The following is a 27,082-nucleotide window of genomic DNA, read 5'->3' as shown; positions in this document are numbered from 1 at the left end:
GTCCGTCTCATCAAAGAGTCAGTGAACACTTGACATTGTAGCTCTGGGAACTAAGACATGCTTAAACCAAGACTAAATTTGGCAGAATGAAGTCTGATACAGAAAGGAGTCATAAGCTGTTTCAGGGATGAGGCAGAAGAACAGATCAGACTCAATAACTGGGTGAATGCAGCGAAGGAGAGTGGTTTGGGACACTGAAATCTGAAGAAGCTGTCCAAGATGGCAGGCACCAGGACAGCAGGGCTGTTGATGGGACAGCCCTTCCAGGAAGGGTGGAACAACATGGTGTTCAGGTTACACTCAAACACAGGGATGTAATATTAATGTTATGATGAGAGCTGAAGCAGTGGTTCCAATTACTGCAGCATTAGGAATCTATCTTCTTCCTTATGGGGAAGGGGGGAGGTTAGGGTGAAGACCATAATTTCCACTGGTAGAGTTGAAACCAAATAGGATTTTAAGAATTAACCTAAAACAGCTTCTAAGACTTAAATACTATAATGGGGAAAATGAAAATACAATTGCCTTCTTCTCTTGTTTTGTTTTCTTGTGTTTCCCTACCTTGACCAATGAGAAGAAGAGAAAGCAATGAGATTCTAACACATCCTCCCCTAGTCCCTCCATTTCAGCACTATCACTGGTCAACTAGCCAAAGGTATTTTATGTAAGAATTAAGATTATGCACATTCACTGTGGAAGATGGTTGCACTGATGGCCCCAGTTTTTTCACACCTCCCTTGAGCAGTCCCTCCCACACGGCATGGCCAAGTGAACAAATGACTGAGATTCACTAGGAGACTCTAGTATCTCAGACTATAGGCTAATTCCTTGTCACTTTTATATCCCTCTCACCAGCAACTGAAATGCTTGCATAGGAAATGCTTGCGTAGGAAAAGGATTAGTATAAAAGATTTTGTTTTTAAGTTTACAACGAAAACCACAGTCTCCACCTTCTCAGGAGCTTACTGCTAGGAGGTCTTAACATAAAAAGCTTTACTTAGAGGACTAAATCGATTCCAGTTGTTCTCTGAAGTTGGAATGGACAGTTAAGTTGAGGAAGAAACCTAAATAAGCGCTGCACGAGGCGAGATGTGATACAGACACAATAACTGTATTTACCGACGTAGAAATCAGGAGGGATACCTCAGCTAAAACAAGTGTAATATTTGTAAGAAGAAAATCCTGTATTTCCCCAATTATACACCACACTTGGAAAATTACCATTAAAGCAAGGCGGGGAGGTACTAACATTTAGTAAGTGCTCACTATAAACCAAGCATTGTGCTGGGTGCTTTACACAGCACACACACCCACGCACCCCCAAATAATCCTTGCAAATACCCCTCAAGTATTATCTCCCTCTACTCTCTATTTTGTAGATGAAGAAAATGAAATCAAAGCAATTAAGTAATTCTCCAAAACACAAAACTAGTGAGCAGAGGAGCTGGTTTTTCTTTATCTTGTCCTGCCTCCAAAACCAGCACTACAGGAGAGACAGCACAGGTCCTCGCTCCACACTGACCGAGCAGATCTACACCAGAGGCTTCAGGATTTGCACAAGAGGCAGAAAACAACCCTACAGCAAGGTAAACATCCTTTACAGAGAAATCAAACAAGCCACAGTGGTGATGGGTGCCTCCCTCCACAAAGAGCAGGGAGAGCTTGCTTTTAAACGTCCCCAGGAAGGTTAAAAATACCCCCTAAGTTCATCTGGAGCTGTCGCTGAAGCAAATACTTTTCAAATGAGCAGAGTTTCCTTCTCACCCAAACCCAGTTTTCCAAAAAAAATTCATTCTTTAAAACTTTTAATTCTCTGCCAAAAAGTTTTTCCAAGACAGAACCGTATTAAGAAATACTCCCATTATGCTGTATAGACAGCTACACCGCAGAAGGAACTACAATACGATGAAACCGTCCATACCGTAATGACTGCATGCGCGGCACAGCTGCCCTATCATCTTGGGGTAAGAAGCACCCTCCCCCTCATAACTAGGAAGTCCGTCTGTTCCCAAGCAAATGCCCAAATGTAATCATGCACAAAACAGGAGGAGGAAAAAGGGCCCACTTCACCTTAAGGGGGGGTGCTTATCTGGAACCGTAAAAGGTGGAGTCCTCAAACACACACAGACCATACGCCTTTCTCCAGGTTAACGGACCCATGTGACTGAGGGGACTGGCTCTCGGAGCCGCGTCCCATCCACCATGACTGCCCTGCCCCGAGGACTGGATGGAGTACTCAGGTCTGCACGCCCTCCTGGGCACCGGACACCAGCGGTCCCACAGACACGGTGACGAAGCCATCGCTGCCGCTCGGAGAGACGTGTTAACCGCGACTCCTGGGTCAGTTAGCTCGTCTGCTGATCTGGGCAAGTTGCAGCTACGTGTCTGTTCCTAGCACGTGAGAGATCCTGAATCACCTCAAGTCTACGTCTGCTACATACGTGTGCTCACTTTCCATCAGATTATTTTCTAGCCCAAATACACGTCACTCACAAACCTCACTCAGCGCAAAATTCGATGAACATATTGTTCTCATCTGTGAAACCAGCCCTCCATTTCTGGAAAGTTTCACCTTCTGAGTCCATGACAAACTTGCTGGAGCTGCAGGTCTGTGGCCCGTCGTCATTGTGCCCGTGGTTCCGCTCAGGGGGCGCACACCAGGCACTGGTCTCGCTTCAGAAACTGAGCCTGGAGGATTTCAGTAGCTTTCCCAAGGTCACATGGTAGAGTGTGCCATCTAAATTACAACCAGGTTCCGGCTCCAGAACCCACGCTCTTAACTGTTAGGTTATACTGCCTCCGATGGCTAGCGACCGCAGCTAGGGCATCTGAAAACTCCTCATATTCACAGACCTTTTGATGGGTCTCAATGGCTCCCCAGCCAGCACCGAAGCTGGCAGTATTTTTAAATTTCTACAACTATTTAGTCACTTGTTGTGCCATCATCTCATCTTAGCCCAAACACTGTCAATTCCTAATTCTGTGGTCCTGATTCCTTTGGGTTTAGTGCTATCTTCATCTAGTTTGGGTTGAGAGAGATATATATGGAACCTTGGCTTTCATCAGGTCAGCATCCAGTCTCAGCACAGCAACTAAGAAAAAGACCTGTGAGATAGCGTGCACCTACACCAGGAGAGCCACTGGCTGTTACACTTACTCTAAGATAGTAATAAGCTTTTAGAAATGTCCTATACCTAATCCGTGAAGGTGAAAAACTGCCAGTATGGCTGGAAAGAGCCTAAGGCAAGCAATCACCAAGTATCAATTCAGTATTTAGTTTTATCCCTGATGATCTTCTGAAATTCGACTGTTTAGAATCTAAAATATTTCCATAGAAACAATCTCTAGCTATGAAACAACAACAAACAAGAAGGGAAGGAAAACAACAACAACAACAACAAAAAAAAACAAAAAAACAAAAAAACACTTGACCTAACCCATGATGCAGCTGAGAGGGTGGAATGTGACAGGTGATGCTGGAAGTCAGCGGAGCATGAGGTTGAAGAGGAGATGAAAGTTAATTCAACTGTAAGCTCCTTAAAGTCTTGCCCCATTTCTTAACTCTAGTTTCCTATGCCTTCCCCACCCCAGTAGAGAAGGCTCATAGGAAGGAAACAGAGGGGCTGTGACATGTTCCATAGGAATAAGGGGAGACACAGGGCCGACTATGCAGAAGAGGCCATCTGAGGCTTTTTTAAAAAAAAGGAAAAAAAGATAGCATGTAATAAAATAGCCCCCATCCCACAGTCCTGGCTGACTTTACAAAACTAAAAACAAGGCTAAAATATTGGTACTTGGCAATTTTGAAATCATCTCAGTTCTTGATGGTCACATAATTTTTTGGTGACATTAAAATACTTGGTTATATCACTTAAGATATAGGAATCTATGGGATAAAACAGAGAAGCCCCTGTCATATTGTACAAAGCGTAGCTCCTACCAAAACCTGGCTACAACCTAAATCCACATGGCCATCTTAAAACCACCCCTTTTTTAACCACATAATGCAGGGAGAAGTCCAGAAAACCCTGACCAAGATATTACTAGCAAAATGTTCTAAAGGTTAACTGCTACAGGCATACTTTCAACGCTTTCTTTTAAAGATACTAATAACTAACTGTTCTCTAGTTGCGTTCATGCTCACCGTGATCCCAAGAATGCCGTTAACTACCATCTTTATTGGAAACCTTGTCATGCAAATAGATACCGGAGCTCTGAAATCTTTACACCCCTCACTTTCATCTTCTCTTTACAAAGAAACACAGCAAGCCATAACAGTATTAGTAACTGCTCCTTTTAATGAATGCCTAGTATGTGCAAGGCACTAAAGAAGGGACTATTATGAACCCCATTTTACAAGTGAGGAAACTGAAGCAGAGAGGTTAATTAACTTGCTCAAGGTCCTAAAGGTAGCTAAGTGTTGGAATTAGGTTTTAAACTCAGGTCATCTGATTCCTGAGCTCTTGGCTTTAACCTTTATGCCATGTGACCTTTCCGATCTCTAACTGTACATTTAGGGAATCTTTTTTTTTTTTTTAAGATTTTATTTATTTGTCAGAGAGAGAAAGTACGCGCAAGCACAAGCAGGGGGAGCAGCAGGCAGAGGGAGAAGGAGAAGCAGGCTCCCCGCCCAGCAAGGAGCCGAATGCGGAACTCGATCCCAGGACCCTGGGATCATGAGCTGAGCCAACGGCAGCAGCTTAACAGACTCAGCCACCCAGGCGTCCCCATTTACAGAATCTTTAAACTGCTACCATTTTATCTGCAGTTTTCTGTCTTATGGCTGGTGGAGGAGGAAGCTCTGATGTCCCTGTAATAGGTCCACATTTGGGTCTGGAGAAGTCTACCTGACTTGAATTCTTCACATACTAGCCTCACACTATCTGATGCAAAATCCTCTCAAATTATCCTAGACACAAAAATATTAAAGGGGGTCCTTCCTTTCATTTTATCACAGAGTAGTGAGATTTTAAACTTCTTCATAAACAAGAACCATTCGTTTTACTACTTTTGCATATGTAAAAATGCGGGCACTAGCCTAGTAAGCAGCTCAGAATCTATACTCAAATAGCTGATTGTTTGTCAAGTCAGGTTTTTCGTGATTAACAGTACATTTCTTGTTTTCCTATGAGTTTTAATTGATGTTGGCATCAGTCTTGTGGACTAGTCTCGGTGACACTGTGTTATGGTACCCAATGTGTGGACAGCAGTCTGGCAGATTAACACTACAGAAAGTTTTCCATTGTCTGCTTCTGTTCGGTCCAGGAGCCAGGCAGGGTCGTGCTGAAATACATGATTCATGAGTGCATCTCTGCTGTACTCTACGTGCACACAACACACGAAGCAAGGTGGGTTAGAGATGGCACCAGGTGTGATTAAAGTGACATTTAACTGTGAAATCTTTCTGCTCAAGATTAGAGGCTTAGGTTCCAATTTCAGATGCATTCAGGTGAATTTCCTTTTTGTTCAGTAAACAAAACTGAAACGTACAAGTAACTGCAAACTGAAGGTTTCTTGATTTTTTTAATCACCGTATTTCATCAATTCCAAGACATACTTTTTTTCCTCCACATTTCAATATATCACAAATAGGCCTTACAACTGATACCGTCTCAGATTTGATGAAATATGATAATAGAATGCAATTGCTTATATTCTGGATTCTATGGTTTTTAAGTTTTATATTACCATCAACTCGTTACTCATAATTAACTTAGGGGATGATGTTAACAACTTGTCTCCATTCTTCCTTTTCTTACCCTCCTCTGTTTGCCATAGAAGATATAATAAAGAATGTGTGAGATAAATGCAATGTAACATAACTTCAAGGAGACAAAAGCTTTGAAGCTATTTTATTCTAAGTGCAAAGCTGTTACCCTCCTGTGAAGAAAACAGAGCCTGTTTCTCTAGGCTGCATGCAGCCCAAATGTGTTTCTTCTACGAGAAAGACACAATTCCAAGGTGAAAGAGTTCCAGATGCTAAAGTCTTCCTACTAGCTTACATCAACTTGCTCCAAGACACAATAAGCCTTTTAACTCAAGCTCAAAAACCTCAAGGGCTTTCTCCTCCACCTCCCAAATATCAAAATCATGCTCACATATTTAAACAATTAGGTGAGACGTACAGAAGCTCGCACTAAATATGTCTGAAATTTGAGTGCTAAATGTGCAGTTAATATTAACCAAATTCAGATCTCATCTACAGAAATGTTTTTAAAGATGATTCTTGTTTTCGAGGGGAAAAAAAAGATTCTTGTTTCCTTTGACTTCAGAAAACTTAAAAAGTGTAGGGGGAGGCCTTTAAATTTAACTTACTGCAGAACAAAATTTCTTTGGGATAAAAAAAAAAAAATAAGCCAATTATTGCTAAGTGATCTAGAAAAAAGAAAAACCCCGAGAGGAAAAAGTTGGGAGTATCTGTTTCAAAAACATAACCAGCTAAGATTATTTTTTTCAGAACATTTTCCTGGCCATACCACAAAACACTGAAAAATTGTCAGACCATCCTTCCCTATAAGGTACCAGACAGCTTCTTGGTGGTGGTTAGTGTTTTTCCTGATTGTAAAAATACCTTTCAGTTCAAAATTTAAAAAATAAAAAGATTAAAATAAAAACCACCTGCAATCCAAATAACTAACATTTACTGAGTGCTAACGATACAAGAAGCACTGTGTGAAGTATTTTAAATGCACTGTTACATTCATCTAAATAAGCTCAGGAGATAAGCACTATCATCAACTCCTTCTTACAGCTCAAGAAACTGAGTCTTGGGGGTGCCTGGGTGGCTCAGTCGTTAAGCCTCTGCCTTCAGCTCAGGGCGTGATCCCAGGATCCTGGGATCGAGCCCCGCATTGGGCTCCCTGCTCCGCTGGGACCCTGCTTCCTCCTCTCCCACTCCCCCTGCTTGTGTTCCCTCTCTCACTGGCTGTCTCTCTGTCAAATAAATAAATAAAATCTTTAAAAAAAAAAAAAGAAAGAAAGAAAGAAAGAAAGAAAGAAAGAAAGAAAGAAAGAAAGAAAGAAAGAAGCTGAGTTTTAGGCAAATTAAATCAAAACTTGCCTATGGTCAAAGAGCTAATAAGTTACTTGTCCAAAAGTCACACAGCCAATAAGCTGTTAGAGATTCAAACCAGATCTATTTCACTCAGGAATCAGAGCTTTTAACTAAGTGAAACTGCCAATCCCTGAAACCACTCATTTTTTTAAATTGAGGTATTTTCCCCTAGTCTTTTCATATGCCTATAATTTGTATAAAATTGTGACCACGGTTAATATTATTTTGTACCCTACTCTTACAAGCTTTATATTTTTTAAAAACCATGATTTGTAATGCTTGCATAATATTCTAACATATGACTATAACACAAATTTAACCATTTGCAATTTTTCACTCAGAAAAAATGCTGCAACTTCTTATTCGTAATAGCTGATTGCATTTCAGATTTTTCCTTAGGATACATGGCTGATACTTCAATGGCTATTTATAAATGTCTTGAGACATATAATCTCCAGTTTCATTCCAAAATATTTGCGTTTATTGAACTTCAGACAGCACTGAGTATGCAAGTTTCACCAATATTCTGGCAGCATCAAGAATATTTTTTTAATTTTTACTAATTTGACAAGGAAGAAAGAAGTATCTCATTTTAATTTGAACTTCTTTTATTATTCCACAATATGAAAATGTTCATGTTTGCTGGCAATTAAATTTCCTTCTATGCATTACCTACTGATATCCTTTACCGCTTTTCCATTGGGCTGCAATGGTTTCTCTGCTGTATTTTCTCACAGAAAATGCTGATGCGTCTTTTTAACAGATCCACACACATACAGAGTAGATGAAGTATAAAACATGAGACTGTTCTGCCTACTGCCGGAACACATACATTTAAAAGAAAGTTGAACTGGAGTAAACTGGTGAACTTCAGTTAGTAGTAACTGTACAGTCTTCTTAGAGACTCCTGATCAAACTGCCGTTGTGCTGTTTTGACTCTGAAATAGTGTTAATGTTCTATAAGATGCTGTCATGTTATTCTGACAGTGCCATGCTGTAAATGACATTTACAAAAATAAAGTCAAGCTACATGTGAAAATAGTTCCAAAATCATCTTTATAAGATCCTTTTATTTAAAACACCAAACGAACAAAAACGGTTTAGTATTTTGCTGTTTCTTGACCCGCAAGTTGCACAACCTCTGTCAGTTAAGTCGCTTTACTTTGGAGCCTTTCTAACGTGATTGTTTTTTCTTTTTATACATCTTACCCTCCTCAAATGTTTTCTATTTTTCAGTCTAAGTTCAGAATGTCAAACCTGAGTTCTCATCGAAGCCATTCTCAGCCCCACACCAGGCCCCTTGGAGTGACCAGCTCCCACCCCATCCTCCCCTTCTGGCCCAGTCTCAACCTCTCCTCTTCGCCTTCCCCGTACTCAGGGTCTCACCACTACTGCCTGGCCAACTCCAACTGCTCTGACTTTTTGCCCCTAGTCCCTCTTCAACTGCAATCCATCACATGTTGCTAAACTAACCTTTCAACTCCATTCCATCACATAATGGAAGTCAGGATCTAACACTCTGAACTTCCAATTTCACCATAGCCCACACCCTCCTTGTCTATCCCAACCCTGCTCCTTTCTTCCTGGCCAACTCTGTTCCTCCCTGAGCCAGATGGCCTTGCTCAGCCACGCTGGACTGACCCAGGGGCGGAGAGGAGGAGGGGACAGGTGCACCGCAGCGGCTGTGTCATTCTCTCCCAGTTCCTATTCCCCTGAGGAGGGCACTGGGAATGAAAGTTCCCTGCAGGTTGCTCTGGGCTAGCCGTCTGCTCCCTGCCCGGACCCTTGGCAGACGGTGTCTCCATGCTTTTGTTCATATTATTTCTCAGCTACTTCAACCTACCAAAAGACAGGGCAAGTCAGACCTCCTGATTCCTTTCTCCATTACCAAGCCCTACACTGGCTGCTTCCAGTTGCTCCTAGACTGACAGCATCACACCTTTTTAGCACTTAATTACACACTGTGCTATCCTGTTCCACATTGTCACATGTGGATTAACACAGTTCCTAGCTGTGGATAACAATTTTAGTACCTCCCATGAAACTTATAATTTTACATGGGCACACCTTCACAAACATCAAAGTCATACTAAAAAGGCAGCAAACATATTCTAAAGATTTGGATACTCATAATTCTATTACCTTTGAAAGGAGTTAATGAAGTAACAGCTTTCACCAGGCACATCCAGATTGCCAAAAACCAAAAAGACTGTATTATAAACCTCACACAGAAATTGCCATTTTCTCCTTAGAGATGTAAATCTGAAAACATTATTGAATTTTTCCCTGCCGTTACTGGCCATGTCTTTGCATTCATTAAAGTCCTTCCTAGAACTGACATGGGTACGGACAGCCCTTTATGCAAAAGCTCACTCTAACAGGATTCGGACAGGTCCAGTTTTCTGTAACCCCATTGCTAAAAAGCCTGATGTACTCACAGCGAGCTGGGAAGTCAGGCATCTGCCTCAATTTCAGGGTCACCAAATGGTTCCGCATGCTACCACCACCCACTCCAGTAGTTACTTAGGTCACGCCCAATTCAGCCAGCAGTTCCCTCCGGAAAGGATTTCAGGAGCTAATTTAACAGTTTCCCTCCAACACGGTCTTAGAACATGGACATCATTGTGCTAGCCCACAAACACACTCGATGAACCCACAGCGCATCTTACGAACCTAATCCAAACGACGCCACCGTGGAAAACCACGTTCGGGTCAAATGCCAGGACCGTGATGATGGGGTTTGAGGAGGCCGGAATAAGTCTCCCCGCCCCTTCCCCACCCACGTTCTGAACCACCTGGGAGACAGCCAAGCAAGGGGTGCTACCTGCCACTGAGAAGGCCAGCAGGGCCTCAGGCACAGGGCAACCTCGCACTGCCTGAGACCGAGCCTCAACAGTCAACCTGTCAGGCCCAGCCGCACGCAGCAGCCTCTGTCGTGGAGGCTGCCCCACGGGGAGCAGAGCTGGAGGGAGGGCCCACGCATCGCAGGAAGCCGCGCCCCACAGCCGACTCCTTCTAAAGGCCCAGTCCGGGTGGTGGGATGCAGGCGGCGGCAGCCCAGGCACAGAAGGAAGATGCGAAAGGACAGGAAGGAGGGGAGGGCTCCCCTAAACACTGGTTACTGCCCTGCTCGCCTCCAGTGCAACTAACAATGACGGCAATGGCCCAGCAGGCCCGGACCACGCTCTAATAGCCAAGCGGGCGTCAGGGAGAGTGCAACGTAGTGGAAGAAGCGAGGATGCCAGGACACAGGCATGGGGCACCCTCTGAAGAGAAGGAGCCTGCAACACAGCACCGGCGGCCAGGATCCAGGGGCCAGGGACTGCCCACGTCAGTGCAGGCTTGAGAACGGGAGCCGAAATTCGAGAGGAAGAAGTGGGTTTGGAGTTTCGGGCTTTTGTTATGCCTTGGCAGGAAGAAGGAGGTGTTAGGAAGACTTAGGTTTTAGACAGTTTGGGGACACTGAGGATAGAAGTATGGGAGAGATACTGGAAACAAAAATACAGATTTAGGAGTTCATCACACGGAAACAAGAACTGAGGCTGTGGGCCTGAACTAGGCTCAAGAGCAGACCAAGACAGAAACCCTGAGTGTAGGCTGTCCGCAGGGAGCAGGAAGGAGAGCAGGGAGGAACTGTGGGAACACCGGAGGCAAGGCCCCAGATGGAGCCTCTGTGCCAGGGTCCAGGGAGACCGGCATCGAGAGGACGGAGCTGTCTGTGAGTGCTAAACCAGAGAGGAAGGGAGGACGGTTGAGAAAAAGCCTCCATGTAGATGCTGTCTTTCGCCCTCTCAACAGGAGCATGGAGTCTCCTAGGGAGTATTATGCTAGCAAGTGCTCAACGACAGCACTAACCCACGCGCCAAATTGCGTAGAGAGCATGCTCATTTTAAAGTCAGCACATGTCCTTGCAAATGATACTCGACCCAAAATAGTACTTACTGCTGCACGTTAGCCTACTTGTTGGTCATACCCCTACCACGTAAACCAGAACGACACACAAAACAAAGTTTAATTCTTCCGTGGCAGGAAGGAAAATCGAATGTAAAAAATACGGAACAAGCCATTCTCCATCCCTTTTTGACACCACCTTTAAAGTGGACCATGCTTTTAAACTCTTAACCCATCTTCGCCTTCTCTATTAATCAGCACACCAAATAGCAGCTACATCTCGCTCATTTGCATGTAAGACAATAACTTACAATGCTGCAAAAAATATTGTAAGAATATATTGAGTTGGGTTTCCTTTTTTCTAAATTGTTTTATATTTCCCAGGTATACCCACTGTGTAACTACCACATTTGCCTAAATGTGTGGTTTTTTAGAGTACATCAGAGACACCAAGATAAAAAGTCAGATTTTGGATGGCCCACAGAGATTCCCAATCAGTAGGATGGGCGTGGAGAAATCTGTGTTTTTAGCATGAACCCCGGATGACTCTGCCAATTCTAAAGCATGACGAATATCTATTTCATTAGTTACTCTAATCTTACCATGTCAACTTTTAAAACAACTACATAAAATCCTGAAAATCACCTAAATGGACTCGTTTCATGGGTCCCTTGAAGAAAACAGATGAAAAAGCTAGCTCAGCCCAGCTCACCACTCCACTCTTACTTAAAGACCAACGGAAGCGTTATTTCTGCAAAGCAACCTCATAGACCTTCTGAATCCTGGTGAGGTGGAAGGTGGAAAGAAGGAGGAGATAAAAACATTGTTTAAAAAGCTACTTTTCTGTCCTAAGAATGATGGATGATCATTTTCTATGCAACTGCTTCAAAACAGTGAGAAAAGGGAAAGGTGGAGTTGCTTTCACAAAGGAGAACATTGGGAGAGCAAGAAAAACACAAGTAAATTTCACAGGGATAGGAATTAATGCTGTAGTGCTTCGAATCATTTGAATCACTGACCCATTTTCTCACCTCTAGCCTAGAAGGTGAAACAAGTCAATCTCTTCCTAGAGCCAACAGCTGGCCCAAGCAGTCATTCTTAGAGAAGGCAAAGGTAATGATCAGTCATTTTTCAGGTCTGCCAAGAGAAGACATTATTGTTATTATTGCCATTATTATTGCAGCAGTGACCCATCAAGGTAAACCCCAATGACGTGGGCATTTCCCGAGGTTCTGAAAAGCCTGAGCTGTAGAAGATGACAGCCGGTCCCAACATCAACCATTCTGCTCGCAAAAACCTGGGTTCCTGTGCAGCTCCCTGGACAGCACATTGCCTTTTGCACCCCACACAGAGACAGTCCAACAGCACCATGACACACACTTGCCAGCCAGCAATCCAGTTACAGCAGATTTCCCACCAGTGGGCTCACCCGTGTGGGGAAAGCACCCGACTATGTTACCACACCGTGTTCGTACAACTGTATCTGACAGCACGTAAGACAGACGCGTCCTTATCCTGCTGCACCCCAGCAGCTAAATGGAATGGCTCTCAGCAGCCCATACTAGCCACAAAGTTCCTTATAACACCAGGCCAGATGTTTATTTTTGTTTTTTAATGAGGGGGGAAACGGAAAACTTAAAATGCTAATTCTGGTGACAAACCAGCTCTGAAACTTAACACAATCAAGACTTAAAATTAAAATTTTATCGCACCAAAAAATGGCAAAATTTAAATTTCAACTAGAAGCTCACTGTATTCAAGCTAGTCAACAGTTTCTTCGGTTGTAAAGGGCGGGGCGGGGGGGGAACCTATAAACATGAAGAAAATGTAGAAACATATCGCCACAGAATATTTCTATGAGGCAAAGTAGTATCAGCATTTAGGGCCTTTTCTTTCTTTCTTTTCTTTTCTTTTTTTAATCCTCTGGAAAAGGAACACACATCCACCCCATAACATACAAGTCTACTGATTTATACATTTGAATTTTATACTGATCTAAACCATGCATTGTATGGTTGGAGAAGATGGCCTGCTGTCTTGTGTGTTAGCAGAAGCAGTTTACAAGGAGGACGCATATTCCCCCAAGTTAATGCGTCTATGAAGGACAAGTGACTGCGAGCCTAAGTAGCATCCTGCCTGGGCAACTCAAGTCCTGTGTAATGAGGAAAAGATGTTAAGTGAATTACATCTTGGATAAACACTAGGAAGGAACGTTCGGGAATGCCAATTCTCTAGCAAGCTGAATACTCTGACGTTGGCTAGGTCTTGGACTGGTAAACAAAAATAGGGCTGGGACACCAGGAAGTCTTGCAATGAACATGTGTCTTTAAGGCTGAAAGCATTTGCAATTAATATGATACAACATCTGAAGAAAAGAAACTTCACTGATTATAATCCATTAATAGACACCTTTCTGCCTCTCACTTTCTTTCCAGGAGGTCCCCCTCCCAAGCACAGGTATATAAGACCTCGATAAGCTCATCCTACCCTTCTCCCTTCTAAGGCCTAAATCCGTTTGTTGATGGGACCATCGACTCCTGCAGAGAGGTTAATGCCACAGGCTACTAAATGAGCCTGTCCTCATTTGCATCCCAAATCCACCTTTAACAGCTGTGATTTGGGGCAAATTTATTACACAATCTCTAAAACTCCATTCCCTCGCCTATAAATGGCACGTATTGTTCCTACCTCAGCATTTTTTGTTGTTTTAAGATTTTGTTTATTTATTCGACATGGGGGGAGAAAGAGAGAGAGAGCGCGAGCACAAGCGGGAGAGGGGCAGAGGGAGCAGACTCTCTGTCTGTCGAGCAGGGCGCATCAGGGCCCTATCCCAGGACTCCGGGATCCTGACCCAAGCTGATGGCAAACGCAAGACTGAGCCACACAGGTGCCCCTCTACCTCAGCATTCTGATTAATCCTACTTCAAAATTCAGTGAAAACAGTTCATGTAAATAAGGAGTTTAGCAAACGTGAACTCACAAAAAAAATCCATGCTCTGTGTTAGCTACTGAGATCAAGCCCTTAGAGTCAGTCACTGTTACTTAAGAAACTTTGATTTTGATACAATTTCCCAAACTTGCAATAAAGATGCAAGAACAGTACGAGGAACTCCCATACATCCATATTTATCAACTGTTTACATTTTGCCCGACCATTTTACTTTGCCCTTAAAGTTACTTTTAAGTGAAAATAAAATGGAATAAAATAAAAGTTGTCTACACTCCATCTCTTCCATTGTCATGCCAGTCTGGATAGCAGTGGAATTCCAAGGAAACTATCCCAGAGCCTTACCCTTCCAGGGGAACGGAACCCTCCCACTCTTTTGTGGCTACTCCAAACCCTGGCCCCAAATCTTCTTTCATTTTAGATCCCATCTTGTTTTCTTCCTTAAGCAATAAAGAGAATTTGGAAAGGACAGGAATGAATCAAATGTTCAGCGACTTGAAGACCTGTGAGAGCGTGAGAACACTCTGTAGTATTCTCCAGTCTGAACTGGGAAGTTCTAATATTCCAGAACTGATCGCATATGCCCACACCACTGTCTAGGATCACATTATCCAGCATTCTGGGAGAAGTCTAAGTTTGGCGAAAAGAAGGAATGACTGGTTTGCTAGCAAGAAAGTCACCATTCAGGCTGCAGATGGGTATCTTATAGCTTGAAAGGAAGAACTAGTCCCTCAAATTTGTCATTTTTAGTAGCTGGAATATCTCAACTGCCTCTCAGTAACCAACAAGAAGTTAGCCAAACAACATCTGGACAAGGACACATATAATTTTATGTCTACTCCCCAGGAAAAGTGAAAATGGTATAGTCGATCACTACTGCAGGCCACTTATTCTTTCTAGTCATAATTCAGGGCTATGGGGACTTCTTAAATTAAAAATACAGTAGGCACAAACAGAGGAAGTGTGGACAGAAATAACCTGGACTGACTGGATACACTAACAGGGTATGATATAGGATGACAGGGTGTTCCCAGTATTTTTAACAGACCTCTGTCTACTAAGACAGAAATGATGGTCTCAGAGCTGGTCAAGGACACAAGATGGTTAGACATGCACATTCTGGACACTGGCCAATCTGGATTCAAATTCCTCCTCCATCACTTGCTAGCACTGTAAGTCCCTAGGCAATTTAACCCCTCAACCGACGTCTCCTCATTTATAAATGGAGATGGTAACTCTACTTATTTCCTAGGTTCTGATAGGTAAATGAAACAACCCGTTAAAACACTTAACATAATGCCTACTTGACCAGAAATGCTCCATAACTAACTGCTGGTTAGTAGCTATGGTTATTACTGTTATTTGCAATGCTGTTTTGCTATTTCTACACCATTTTAGCCGATTGCCCCAACACACACCTAATAGAAAAAATAAAGTTTCTTAATTTAATCAAGATTTTTAAATTCTCAAGATGAGTCTGCATGATTTTTCTGACAAGATCAATACACCTGCAATTGGCCAAAGCAAAATTCCAGGCACAAACAAGGTCAAGTATATAAGAATATAAAATACTGCAATAGAGAGGTTTCAAAAAAGTTCACCTTGAGGATGTAGGCTTAACAGTTTCAATATGTTAGTCTTGTCCATAAATAAAGTAATTTCTAGACCCATACACATTAAAATACATCACCAACCAAGGCATATTTTTGATTGTACACCTGTGCAAATTGATTTTATTATTCACTTAGTGCAATGGCAGGAACTGCCTTGGAAACTAAAGCATGCTAATAATTCTATAAGGGACTTTCTCACTATTTGCCTCTTAGTATCAAGTTAAAGGTGATAGTTTTTAGGTGTGTTTAAATAATAGTACACCTACTAATTATGTTTTAAATATCAACAGATTCTGTTATGGGTATATTACAGAACAATAAAAAGAGAACAAAGTGGACTCTTTAAAAGATTAAAGTAGTCCCCCAACTTACCACAGGACTAGGGGAAAAAATTAATTACTGAGGTATCACATATCCTTTATCAGACCTACTGCAACTACAAAGTAAAAATCTCCGTTTTAAGTGGTGGATACCAGGGAGAGTATATAACACGTCAAAGCTAACACAGGTGTCTAATTCCCTGCCTTTCCCTCCACAAAGTCTCAATGTGGCAATCCAGGTCCCAACTGTCCCCATGCTGACAGTGGCTCTTTGCCTGACGTGCCCCGCCCCGCGCCCCATATATGAGATACATGGTGGAAAACTCAAACCTGCTATCTCACTGGCGTTGCAGAGTGGAGGTGGGAGGGAGCAGGACAAATAAACATCCTCTTTATTCTTCCACTAAAACCCACATCACAGGAACCTGCATGCAGCTTTCCATTTAGTGTCTACACCTCTGAGAAGGCAATGATTTCTTAAACTATAAGAATACACTGTTGATGAGACCAAACAAAAAAATATACCTTAAGAAGTTTTTGAAAACTTAAAACTGCCGACTTGAAGAAATAGTGCAACAAGTAAACTGCCGCAGAGCAGGTGACAACAGTCTGTCGGAAGGTAGAGTGAGCGTGCCCAGCTGCTCTACTACGCCACCACGGGAAACACACTACTCGAGTTTTGTTGTTTTTTTTTAAGATTTTATTTATTTATGTGACAGAGAGACAGCCAGCGAGAGAGGGAACACAGCAGGGGGAGTGGGAGAGGAAGAAGCAGGCTCATAGCGGAGGAGCCTGATGCGGGACTCGATCCCGCAACGCCAGGATCACGCCCTGAGCCGAAGGCAGACGCTTTAACGACTGCGCTACCCAGGCGCCCCATCGAGTTTTTAAACTCCAGATCATCGCTTGGAACAGCTAGAGGTAAAACCGTCACATGAAGCATGTCCCTACAGTCAATCTGCGTCCCTGAATCTGCCTTGTAAAGCCACAGAACCTTGCCTATTCTGAAGGGGAGAGGAAGAACTCAAGGAGACTTGACCACGTCACAGTGGCCACCAGAGAAGCCTATGACAAACAATGTCAGTGAAAGTGCCTTTGACACAGACCCCTACCCAAAGGCAAGGATTCCCGGGAAGGATATCTTTATGCACACCAAGATCAAAGTCAGATTTATAACAAAAATAAGTGGGTTATATCATTACCTACATAAACTAACAAACACAAAAATACAAACACTTCCTTCAAAAACCATTTCAAGATAAATGTTCAGGATTTTCGTAATCTATCTCACTAGAAGCTTTTCTGGATTTATCAGTTAGCATCTCTCATTTGCTACCAACCGTGCTGTATAATCCACTTTTTATAATAACTGAACAAAGTGGCTTTTAAGATAATTTACATAGGAAAGTTATACATCCTCCTCTAAAAAACAGGTAAGGATTCTGACCTAGGATGGCATTTTCTCCACAACGATTTAAGTATCGTATTCATTTCTACCACACCCATTCTCAGTCTATGATGAGCAAACTCATACAAAGTGCTACATCTCAGGGGCGCCTGGGTGGCTCAGTCGTTAAGCGTCTGCCTTCAGCTCAGGGCGTGATCCCAGAGTTCTGGGATCGAGCCCCACATCGGGCTCCTCCGCTGGGAGACTGCTTCTTCCTCTCCCACTCCCCCTGCTTATGTTCCCTCTCTTGCTGGCTGTCTCTCTCTGTCAAATAAATAAAATAAAAAAAAAAAAAAAAAAGTGCTACATCTCAGGCCAGTAACAAAGTGACCTATATTAGGCAAATAACAAAGGTTTCTTCTCCCCCCGCCCCATTTCACTGACCTTCACCAGCACCCCTTGGTGGACTCACCATACACCATCTTTTGAGGAACCTAGCAGATGATTTGGGGAAAGTTTTGGATTGCCACTAGCAAGGGGAAGAAAGCGGAGCAACGGCATCATGGTCACTATCTGCTACCTCAGCGACATGTTACAAGAGCTGAGAAACACCCTTCTCAAATCTGGTCCTCATGAGTTGCTCCCTGCCTCAGTGAAGGGCAACACAGTCAGCTAGCCAAGCAGTGTATATGCCAGAAACCTACATTCCCTGACACCTTTTTCTCCCTGAGAGCAAATCTATCTTCAAGTCCTAGTCACCAAACCTCCTAAGTATTTTTCACACCAGGCCATTTTTCTCCATTTCCACAGCCACCAATTTGTCCAAACCACTATTATTTCCCCATCAAATGGACCACAACAACCAGCAGGCTGGATGCTGTCCCTAACCTATTCTACCTCTTCCGCCCCACCCAGCAATCCCATCTTCTTCAGAAAATAAATCTGTTCATGTCAAACACTGCTGAACACTCATCAGTGGCTCTGCAACTTCTTTTCAACTCCCAAATTCCGTATTCCATAGGCTCCACCCAAGCTGGCCTCTCCTGTCTCTTGAGTCTCCTGTAGCTGCTCTCCGTAGACCTCAAACACACTACCTCCCTCTAGGTTAGCTAATGCCACCCTCCTCTTCTAGCATCATTTAGATGGCAGTGCTACAGCCACTTCCTAAGGGCTGACACCCCATACAGTCAGATGGACCCCCAAGTCACTCTCATTCCTCCCAATACCACTGCGTAGCACCTAGGACACTGCAGTTGCTTTATTTATGTTTTGTGTGGGTCCACCATGTCTTCTTATGGCACCACTGTATTTCCAACACAGCACCTTTCAGGTGACAGGTACCCAATAAATACAAGAAAAAAGACAAACCAGGAAAACTGATTGTAGTCCAGGGTCATCTGCTGCTAGAGCCTAGCCTGACACCTACAGCACTTCAGGGGCTAAAAGGGCCACTAAGGAAAGTGTCACCGATTCTACTCTGGCAGAAGCAAACAAGCCCAAGGACCAATCAGCCTTTTACTACCAAGTTATGCTTCTATATTACTATTCTACATTATTTTTTAACAGAACCCGCTAAAAATATTTCACTGAGAAAACAATCATGTTTTCAGTCACCTAACATTAGTTAAAAGGTACAGAAATCTAGTTATGATAATGAATACAAGCTTCTAAAATGAAAACAGTAATCAAATCTTGGAATAATTATCTCTGCATTTTTCTAGATGGATAATCATAGTTTTTTACAAAACAAAAAACAAAAACCCTCCAAACCATTACACAGTACAAATAAATTATTATTGGCTTAAGAACACCTTTAAGAGCTGTGCTAAATTCTTAAGCCAAAGGTACTTTTGGTCAGAACCTAAGAGGGAGGTCTAGACTTCCACGACCAGCTCAGTCTTCCAACAAAAACAAACCCAGTACCTCCCCTACACCAGCACCAAGCTAGGCACCAAGAAGACAACCATGACCAAGACAGCTCTGCAATACTGGGTGACCAGCCAGAGGCAGCTCATTTAATTAATCTCTCTGGGCTTTAGTTTCTTAATCTGTAAAATGAGAAAGTTAGACTAGCTCTCTAAGGTCCTCATTCTCTAAATACCCAAAGATTCACTAATGATTGTAAGATAAATTTTTATTTGATGATATGATGATTTCCTACTTCTATTCATTATTTTTATCACAAAGGTGTGGTTTCATTTAAGAATTTTAATATATTGATAAAAGTAAAATATAAAAGAGCAGCAGTAGCATTTTTAATTACCTTCCTAGCTCCTAACTACCCCCATAATCAGCTATGGACTTCTGCCTGCCATAATTGCAAACCAACCTGAAATACAACATGACATCTTTTTATTTTTTGTAGAAAAATTAAGTGATCATTTGCTCCCAATTTCTTTTATAGTTTAACATCATTCATCAGCTTTGAATATCAAAGGGTTTTTTTTTTTAAGAAGTAATGCAAAATAATGAAGTTTCCTAGGAAAAAAAGGAAAATTTTGTCACCCAAATAAATCTATAATCGCTTTAGAAACCTGGTAAGATATAACACTAAACTCTGAACTCCTAGTGACATAAAAAAGAATAGCTTTTTTAAAAAAAATACACAAACATGTCCACACGAATGGACAAGACAATGAAAGAGTCATACAGGGCCAATGTGTTCCTGACATCATCTCAACATCATCCAAAATGTTCCTTCGCCATCTTTCTTTTTTTAGTGAATTTAGCTATGTGACCTATATCTACTTAAGTGCTTGTTTGTTTACATCTAGAAACCATCTGAATACTGAAAGTAAATCCCTTTATTACAAAGCTGAAGCTTTAAGGGCCATTTTTTTTGTAGTCACATACTTTACTCAGCCCTGACTAAGCATTTTTATTCTTGCAATGCCTTATTTATAGATGTTTATAAAGTGGCCCTGGTGTCTGCTATCAAATCTGAAAGGCCATATATGGATAATAAAGGATGAAAGATAACTACTTCCAAAGTTAACCTTAAAAGTTAAAACTTGAGTATTTGGTCACCCAGAGAACTCTCTCTCCCACTAGACAGTAAACTCTCTGAGGGAAAGCACCGCTTCCTATTTGGCATTTACACACTGAAAGGCTTACCAATGATCACTGAAACAAGAGTAAATAAATGGATGGTGACTTTACCGCAAGCAAACTCTCTTAAGCACAGGGAATAAAATGTTGTAAGCCTCGGTCTGAAATAACTACCCTACACTTGGCGCTTAGATTGCTCTTATGGGTCACACAGCTCGTGCATGGAAGCACTCAAATTGTACTCTCTCACAGATGAAAACACTCTTTTTCTTTTGACCTAATTGCTTAAAAACCATACTACAAATTTTATATTATTGACTGTGTTTGTATAAGAAAAAAAGTTGTAATGTTTCTTTAATATGTTATTATAAATGTACTCCTCATGATATTCATTTTAATTCAATTAAAAAAAAGATTCTTATGAAAAAAAGTTTGGGAAATAGTCCTATAAGTCTCACTGATTAAAAACTAAACCAAGTGCAGCTGAATCTGTGAAAGTCCTATTTTAAAACTAAGTTACCAGATGCATTTTAAACTTCACTTCTCATATTTTAAACTTGGGGGAAAAGGTATTATCTTTTCCTCAAAAGAGGAAAATAATGTTTGAGTTTTTAAACCATCACCATTACGTATGATACAGAATCTGTATCACTCTTCTATCCTGACTTCCACGTCAAGACGTAGAAAAGGAAGTAATTTTTTAAATTAACTTAAAAATACACCTATTGATTAAACCAATATAGTATGGGAGTTTGGAATTCCCATTCCAGTCGATATTATTCTTATTCATTTCTTACCTAAAAATTCATGTGAATCTTGAAAAACCTAGACTAGAATTCCTCAGGCTTCAATGTACTGGCTTGCACAGAGGGAGAAAAAAAAAATAGAACGTTTCAAGAGAATATAAATTATAAAATACATAGCGCTGGAAAATAATTCTTAAGCGTCATGGTGAGGAAATTCACCTGTTACAAGCCTCACAAAAATCCACTACTCCCTTTATCAGGTCATCAAAAAGGGGAGAATGCCATATTCCCACTAGTGGCAAAATAAGAAAATTTGGTTCCTAAAATTTACTGCAAGTCCCTATCCATTTCCAAATTCTGTTTACTTTGTAACTTTTTTCTACAGCACAGATTTTTCCAGGGAAAATAAACTTTTTGTGAGCAAATCTGGAAGACATAAAATGTCTCCTACTTACTATCACCTAGAAAGGCAAACCGAGTACTGCTCCGTGCCCCAAGCATCTAGCTTTCAGCCTCTTTATTATCATTGTCAATGAATGGGCCCCAGTCAAATGAAAGCTGCCATTTTAGGGTAAAGACTGGAGGGCTTCTGTTGTGCAACAGCAAGACAAAAACACTCCGCGACAGATGTACTCTGGGGGCTGGGAGACGGATTCAACTTCATAAAATCACTGCTCAAGTTATTTCTGAAATAAGAATTACCCAGTACTCACACATTACTACAACCTAAATAGAATTATAACTGGGATAAATCAGGTTCCCATGCTGTTAAGGTCGTAGTCACTAAGATTTGTTTGTCATCGTTAGAATGGATCTGTGAGGAAATAAAGAGAACTATTTTTTTTCCTATTTGATTATTACGTATAGTGAGTACTCCCCCCTCTCGTTATTGGGAGAGAATTGGGGGGGAAATACACTCAACCTCTTTGAAAGGTATGGCCCGTTGCAAAGACGGCTTAAATTAATATTTTTAGAAAATAAAAATCAGGGCCTTCACATAAATCCTTTAAAAATAAATTAAAATATTCAACATACCCCAGAAATGGAGCCCAGAGGATGGACATATTTCAAGATAAGTTATTTAAATCGATTGCTAGATAATATACAATGGGAAACTAAAAAGTATACTTAGCGAGTGGAGAGCTGGATAGTGTATCTAATTCTAGCAATTCAAAAGGAAACTCTCCATGTGGGTTGCTACTTTTCTTTTGTCCATTGTCTGTTCAGAAGAGGGGGGAAAAAACTAGTTTAAAATCGAGGCGTGAACAGTCTCTAAAAGTGACCTCCGGGAAAACCGTCCGACCCATAGCAGGAGCACTCCCCGCGCCGCCCGCTCTACGGGGGCGCTCACAAAGCGGGCGGCTGGCCGGGAGTTTGGGGTGCGCTCCCACGGCGCGGGGCTCCTCGAGGCAGAGCCATCCGGAGAAAGGCGGCTCGGTAATGATGGCTGCTCGGGGCCGGCGGCTCCTTCCCCGGAGCCTCCCGACCCCCCCCACCCCCCGCCCGGGATCCGCCGCCTTCCCCACCCCCCCGGGCCGCGCTCGCCCCGCGCGGACGCGGCCGCACCGCAGCCCACCGGGTGCCCGCGCCCCCGCACCCCCGGTGAGCCCAGTCCCTGGTGCGAACCAAACAAACAACGCGTCCCCCGCCGCCCTCCTTCCTCTCCCCGCTGACCGCTTGGCCTCCAGCCACCTCGGCCGTTCACGCTCCGAACCGCGGATCTCTGCGGGGGCAGAGCGCACCCGAGCCACCTCGGGGGCCACCTGGTGACGCCCCCCCCCGCAGCGCTGACCCCCGGCGGGGTCGGGGGTGGGGGGAACCGAGTTGCCTCAGGGGGTTAAAGTCGCTATTATGCAGTCGCCGCCGCCGGCCCGGCCAGCTCGGCAAGGTGGGGTCCCCTCCTCGCCGCGCCTCCCCGCGCTCGCCCCGGCCCCGCTCCCTTTCTTCTCCTCCTCGCGCACTTGGGAGCCGCCGGGGAGCCCCGAGAGCCCCCGGCTCCGGGCTCGCAACTCCGCGCCCGAGACCGGCACGGGTTGGGGTCCGGACGCCCCCAGCGCCGCGTGTTCGCGCCGCCCCCGCCCCACGCGGCGCCCCGCGCACTTTCCCCGCCGCCGACCCACCTCACTCGGTGGCCGTCCCCGCGCGGGCCGGCGCCGCCGCGCCAGGAGGGACGCACTTTGTTCGCGCCGGTGCGGCCGCCGCTCCCGGCGAGCGCGGCGTGGTCGGTCCGGAGCGGGGGGCGGGGGCGGGAGGCGGGGGTCGCCGCCGTCCCCGAGCCGCCGCCGCCGCCGCTCAGCCGCCCCGCGCCCGCGCGCCCATCGCCCACTCGCACTTGAGTTGGAGCCCAACTTTTCCTCCTTCCTTTTTCTTTCGAATGGAGCCGGCAACTCGTGCTCGGCGCCGGCGGGAGGAAACGCGCTCGCGCTCCCCCGCGCGCAGACACGCTCCCTCCTGTCCCCCGTCCCCCCCCCCACACCGGCAGCACAACAAAAAGCCATTTACATGCGAGGAAGTGACCCTCGGCCGGACCGCGCGCCCCCGCCGCCGCCGACCCCGCGGACGCAGGCAAAAGTTGGGGCGCCGGGCGGCGCTCGGGGCGCGGGTTCGGGCCCCGCGGGCGGCGACGCCGGCGACACGGCACGGGCGGCGCTGCGCTCCTGCGCCGGCCCCGGCCCCCGCCCGCCCTCGCCCCTCGCCCCGCACACGCCCAACTCCTCGCTCCCAACTCCTCGCGCGGCCCCGGCCCCGGCCCGGAGCGATTTCCTGCCGCCGCCCCTCCCGGAGGCGCCCGGCGAACTCTCGCGCTCACCGGGTCGGTCGGTAGGGCTCCTCCGCTGCCCTGTGCCGAGGGGAAAACAAAACGCAGAACGGGCTCCGGAGTTGGCTCGGCGGCCGCGGCCAAGAGGCTAATCCACGGGCGCGGAGTTGGCCGGGGGCGAACGGGGCTCTGGCGAGTTTCAGGGTCTCCGGTCCCAGGGCCGCCTCCTCAGCGGCGCTCCTTTGTGTAATTTCACTCGATTCAAGTTTAATCCGATAGTTCCCGAGCACGAGCGCGTCCGCACTACCACGGCTCAACCCCCGCGCCGCCGCCGCCGTTGCCGCCACCGCCTGCCGTGCCGCCGCCGCCGCCGCCGCCGCCGCGGCCCCAGCACGCCAGCGCCTGCGCGCGAGCCTGGCACGCCGCGCGCGCCCGAGGCCGCGGCCGCCGGAGCCGCGCCTCCGCCGGCAGCTCCCTCCGCGCCGCGCGCCGCCACCTGACGTCAGGCGCGCCTGGCATAATTTATGCAAGAATTCGGCCGGGGTGGCGGAGGCCGAGGGAGAGGCCGAGAGAAAAGGGGCGGCGCGGGACTGCGGGGCCGCGGGCTGCGGAGGGCGGGCCGGGCGCCACTTCCCGTCCCCGGGCGGGCGCCGGCGCTGCGGGCGGTTCTCCCCGCCGGCCGGTGCGCGGCCGCCGCGCAGCCTCTCTGGCAGGGCTCTTCCGAGCGCTTGGCCGCCGCGCGGCAGCGCCCCGGGCGCGGGCTGGAGAGGGTGCCACGTTTCCCCGCGCGGCACCTTCCCGGAGTCAGGGTGCGCCGCCCCGGGGCAGGAAGCGGCGGCTGGGAGCCAGCAGCGATCCTCCTGGCCACAGCGAGGGGTTTCCAACGCTACGCGGACTGCAGCGGCTCGAGGGGTTTGGATGTCTCTTCTGTAATTATCTTTCAACTTGAAATTATTTTCCCACATGAAATTATTTAGAATGGACACATACCATTTCAACTAGATTTATCCTGCCTCTCCACATTGCTTTTCCTACCTCCTCGTTGACAGGACAGCCGGATCCACTACTAAATCAAGAAGTTTAACTAGATGGCGTTGATTTTGTTGAATTTGTTACCATGCCAAAAAAGGGAGAGAGAGCGCAATCGTTATGAAACAAAGAAATAGGTTGTGTGCCCATTATTAAACGTGTCAGGACTAGAGTGTTTTAATCATTCTTTGGCAAAAATGGCACTTTTATATGATCTCCTAACCTTTAATGTCCACACCTCTTCATCTGCTTCTCCTCCCGGTACAAAAGGAATAGTAAACCTGGAGAAATTTTTCCTGTATTAGTTTTCCTTTTAGGAGATAAATCTACAAACATTTACCAAGCACTTTCTGTGTGCGAGTTACTGGGCAATTATAGTTCTTTTAAACTGTCAACAATTGTACACTTTAAGATGATGTTATTAGGTTGAAGATTACATTTATTGTTAATCAAGGAAGGAATTTTATCAATCAAAGATAGTCCTAAAATAGATACAGAGTAAAGCAACTTGCTATTATTAGACTCCAAAATAAACTGAGAAAATTGCAAAACTATGCAAAACATACTTTCTCCTCATTCACCACCTGTAGTGCTAAGACTAATCACAATATTTCTGTTTGAACAAAAGATTAATCAAAACCGTTTTGCTACATAACAACTAGAACTACTCACTAATTTTGATTATACTAGCCTTAACCACTAAAACATTTATTTTTCAATTATTGGTAGTAGTTTTCTAAAGATTTGTTACATTATACTGCCATTTATTAAAATGTATTGGTTTTGGGCTTTCTTTTGTCGTTTGAGTGGTGTTTTAAAAGAGGTAAATGTTTCATTCAAGGGATTTACAGATAAGGAGCAGAAAGAAGATTGACACTACAGAAAATTCTGACATTAAAAAACAGGAAAACACTAAAATCAACTTCTCCCTGTTTTATAGCCCCATATCATAAACGAAGAATCAGAATTCTGAGGTCAGGTTTACATTTCCATTACATTTCCATTCTATCTCTCAATGAAAGCATGTGGGGGATGCTTTGGTGTATGTGTGTGGGATAGAGAGAGGTTAAAGATAGGATACAATGTCTACAAAGAGATCACTAGTGCCTTGCTATATCAGAGGACATAAAAGTGACATAAAAGGAACTATTTCTTATCTTTTACAGTATACCCCAGCTCACTGTCAGATGTAAATATGTTTCAAGGCTAATTATGAGCAAAAAAAAAATGACATCTGCTTATAATGAATGTGTATTAGTTAATCTTTAATCAACAAATAGTATTACATGACCATGAGTTAAATTACCCTTGTAATTTAGAAAGGCAGGACATTTTTCGTGAAAGTTGAGAAATGGTAAAGTACTGCAGCCGAAGCTCAAAGTGGAAACAAAACAGCTGTACTGCCCCTTCCCGATTTATTCTCTTTCCTTATCCCAACCACTGTCCTGACAGCCGTGATGGAGAAGACTCTGAGGTTTTAGAAGTTGCACTGGTGCAGAGTTTGAGGGGCTTTGAAAAGCAGGGAGCCTCAGGGGCAAACTCTAGGCAGCTCTGGCCTACTGAAGTTGTAACCCCACACCACCACCACCTCTACCCTTTAGCTTCAACTGTTTTCTCTCCATTTGCTGCACTATTGAAGTTTTCCCAATGGGAATCATTTGAATTCACAAGCTTTCCCTTTAAGTATGCAAATACCTTAAGGAGAGATAAGGGACTCCTGGTCTTTCACAGATGATTGTAAATTAGGTCAATGGGTCATTTTCCTCCCAACACCTAGCTGAGACTAACAAATTTAGAGATTTATTTATTCATTCAACACAGAGTGCCTAAGAGGTTCCAGGCATTGTTCTAGGCACTGAAGATGCAGTAGGGAACAAAACAAACCAAAATTCCTGCCTTCTTGAAGTTTACAGTCTCATGATTGGTAGTTTTGATTCAGTGGTTAGAGAAAATGGTCATTCTGGAGTCTGAGCCCTTGTCGGATAGGGCAGGCCTTTGTTCCGTACAGCCAGAAGGCACTGGAAAGGTACTAAGGTCCTGGAAGATGGACATGAAAGTATGGATTGGGTGCCAGCAGAAAGCAGTTGAGAAAAACACCAAAGACAATTTAACTTGCTACAAAAAGGTTTTCTCAGCCCCATGAAATGAATGAAAAGTCTTCCAAGAACTGAAACTATTACTAAGTGACCAATAGTTCAGCTACATCACTGTTTAGACAAATGAATAGTTGTCTCTGTTTGAGAACATAGCGATAATGTATCAATATATAATACTTAATGGAGGCAGAGG

General features: G+C 44.4%; 1 protein-coding gene across 1 annotated transcript in view; it reads right to left on the bottom strand.

The window, feature by feature from the left end:
• The window catches only part of CHD7 (chromodomain helicase DNA binding protein 7), a 187,448-nt gene extending 163,321 nt beyond the window's left edge, over positions 1-24,127 (bottom strand). Inside the window, exon 1 of the mRNA XM_040626012.1 lies at positions 23,816-24,127. The gene's annotated coding sequence lies outside the window, so the exon portion shown is untranslated. The remainder of the gene's footprint in view (positions 1-23,815) is intronic.
• Positions 24,128-27,082: the final 2,955 nt, after the last annotated feature.

The sequence above is a fragment of the Ursus maritimus genome, unplaced genomic scaffold (genome assembly GCF_017311325.1).
Source record: "Ursus maritimus isolate PB19 unplaced genomic scaffold, ASM1731132v1 scaffold_9, whole genome shotgun sequence".
NCBI classification, from domain to species: Eukaryota; Metazoa; Chordata; class Mammalia; order Carnivora; family Ursidae; genus Ursus; species Ursus maritimus.
The sequence above is the reverse complement of the archived record's forward strand: the minus strand, read 5'-3'. Positions and strand labels throughout refer to the sequence as shown.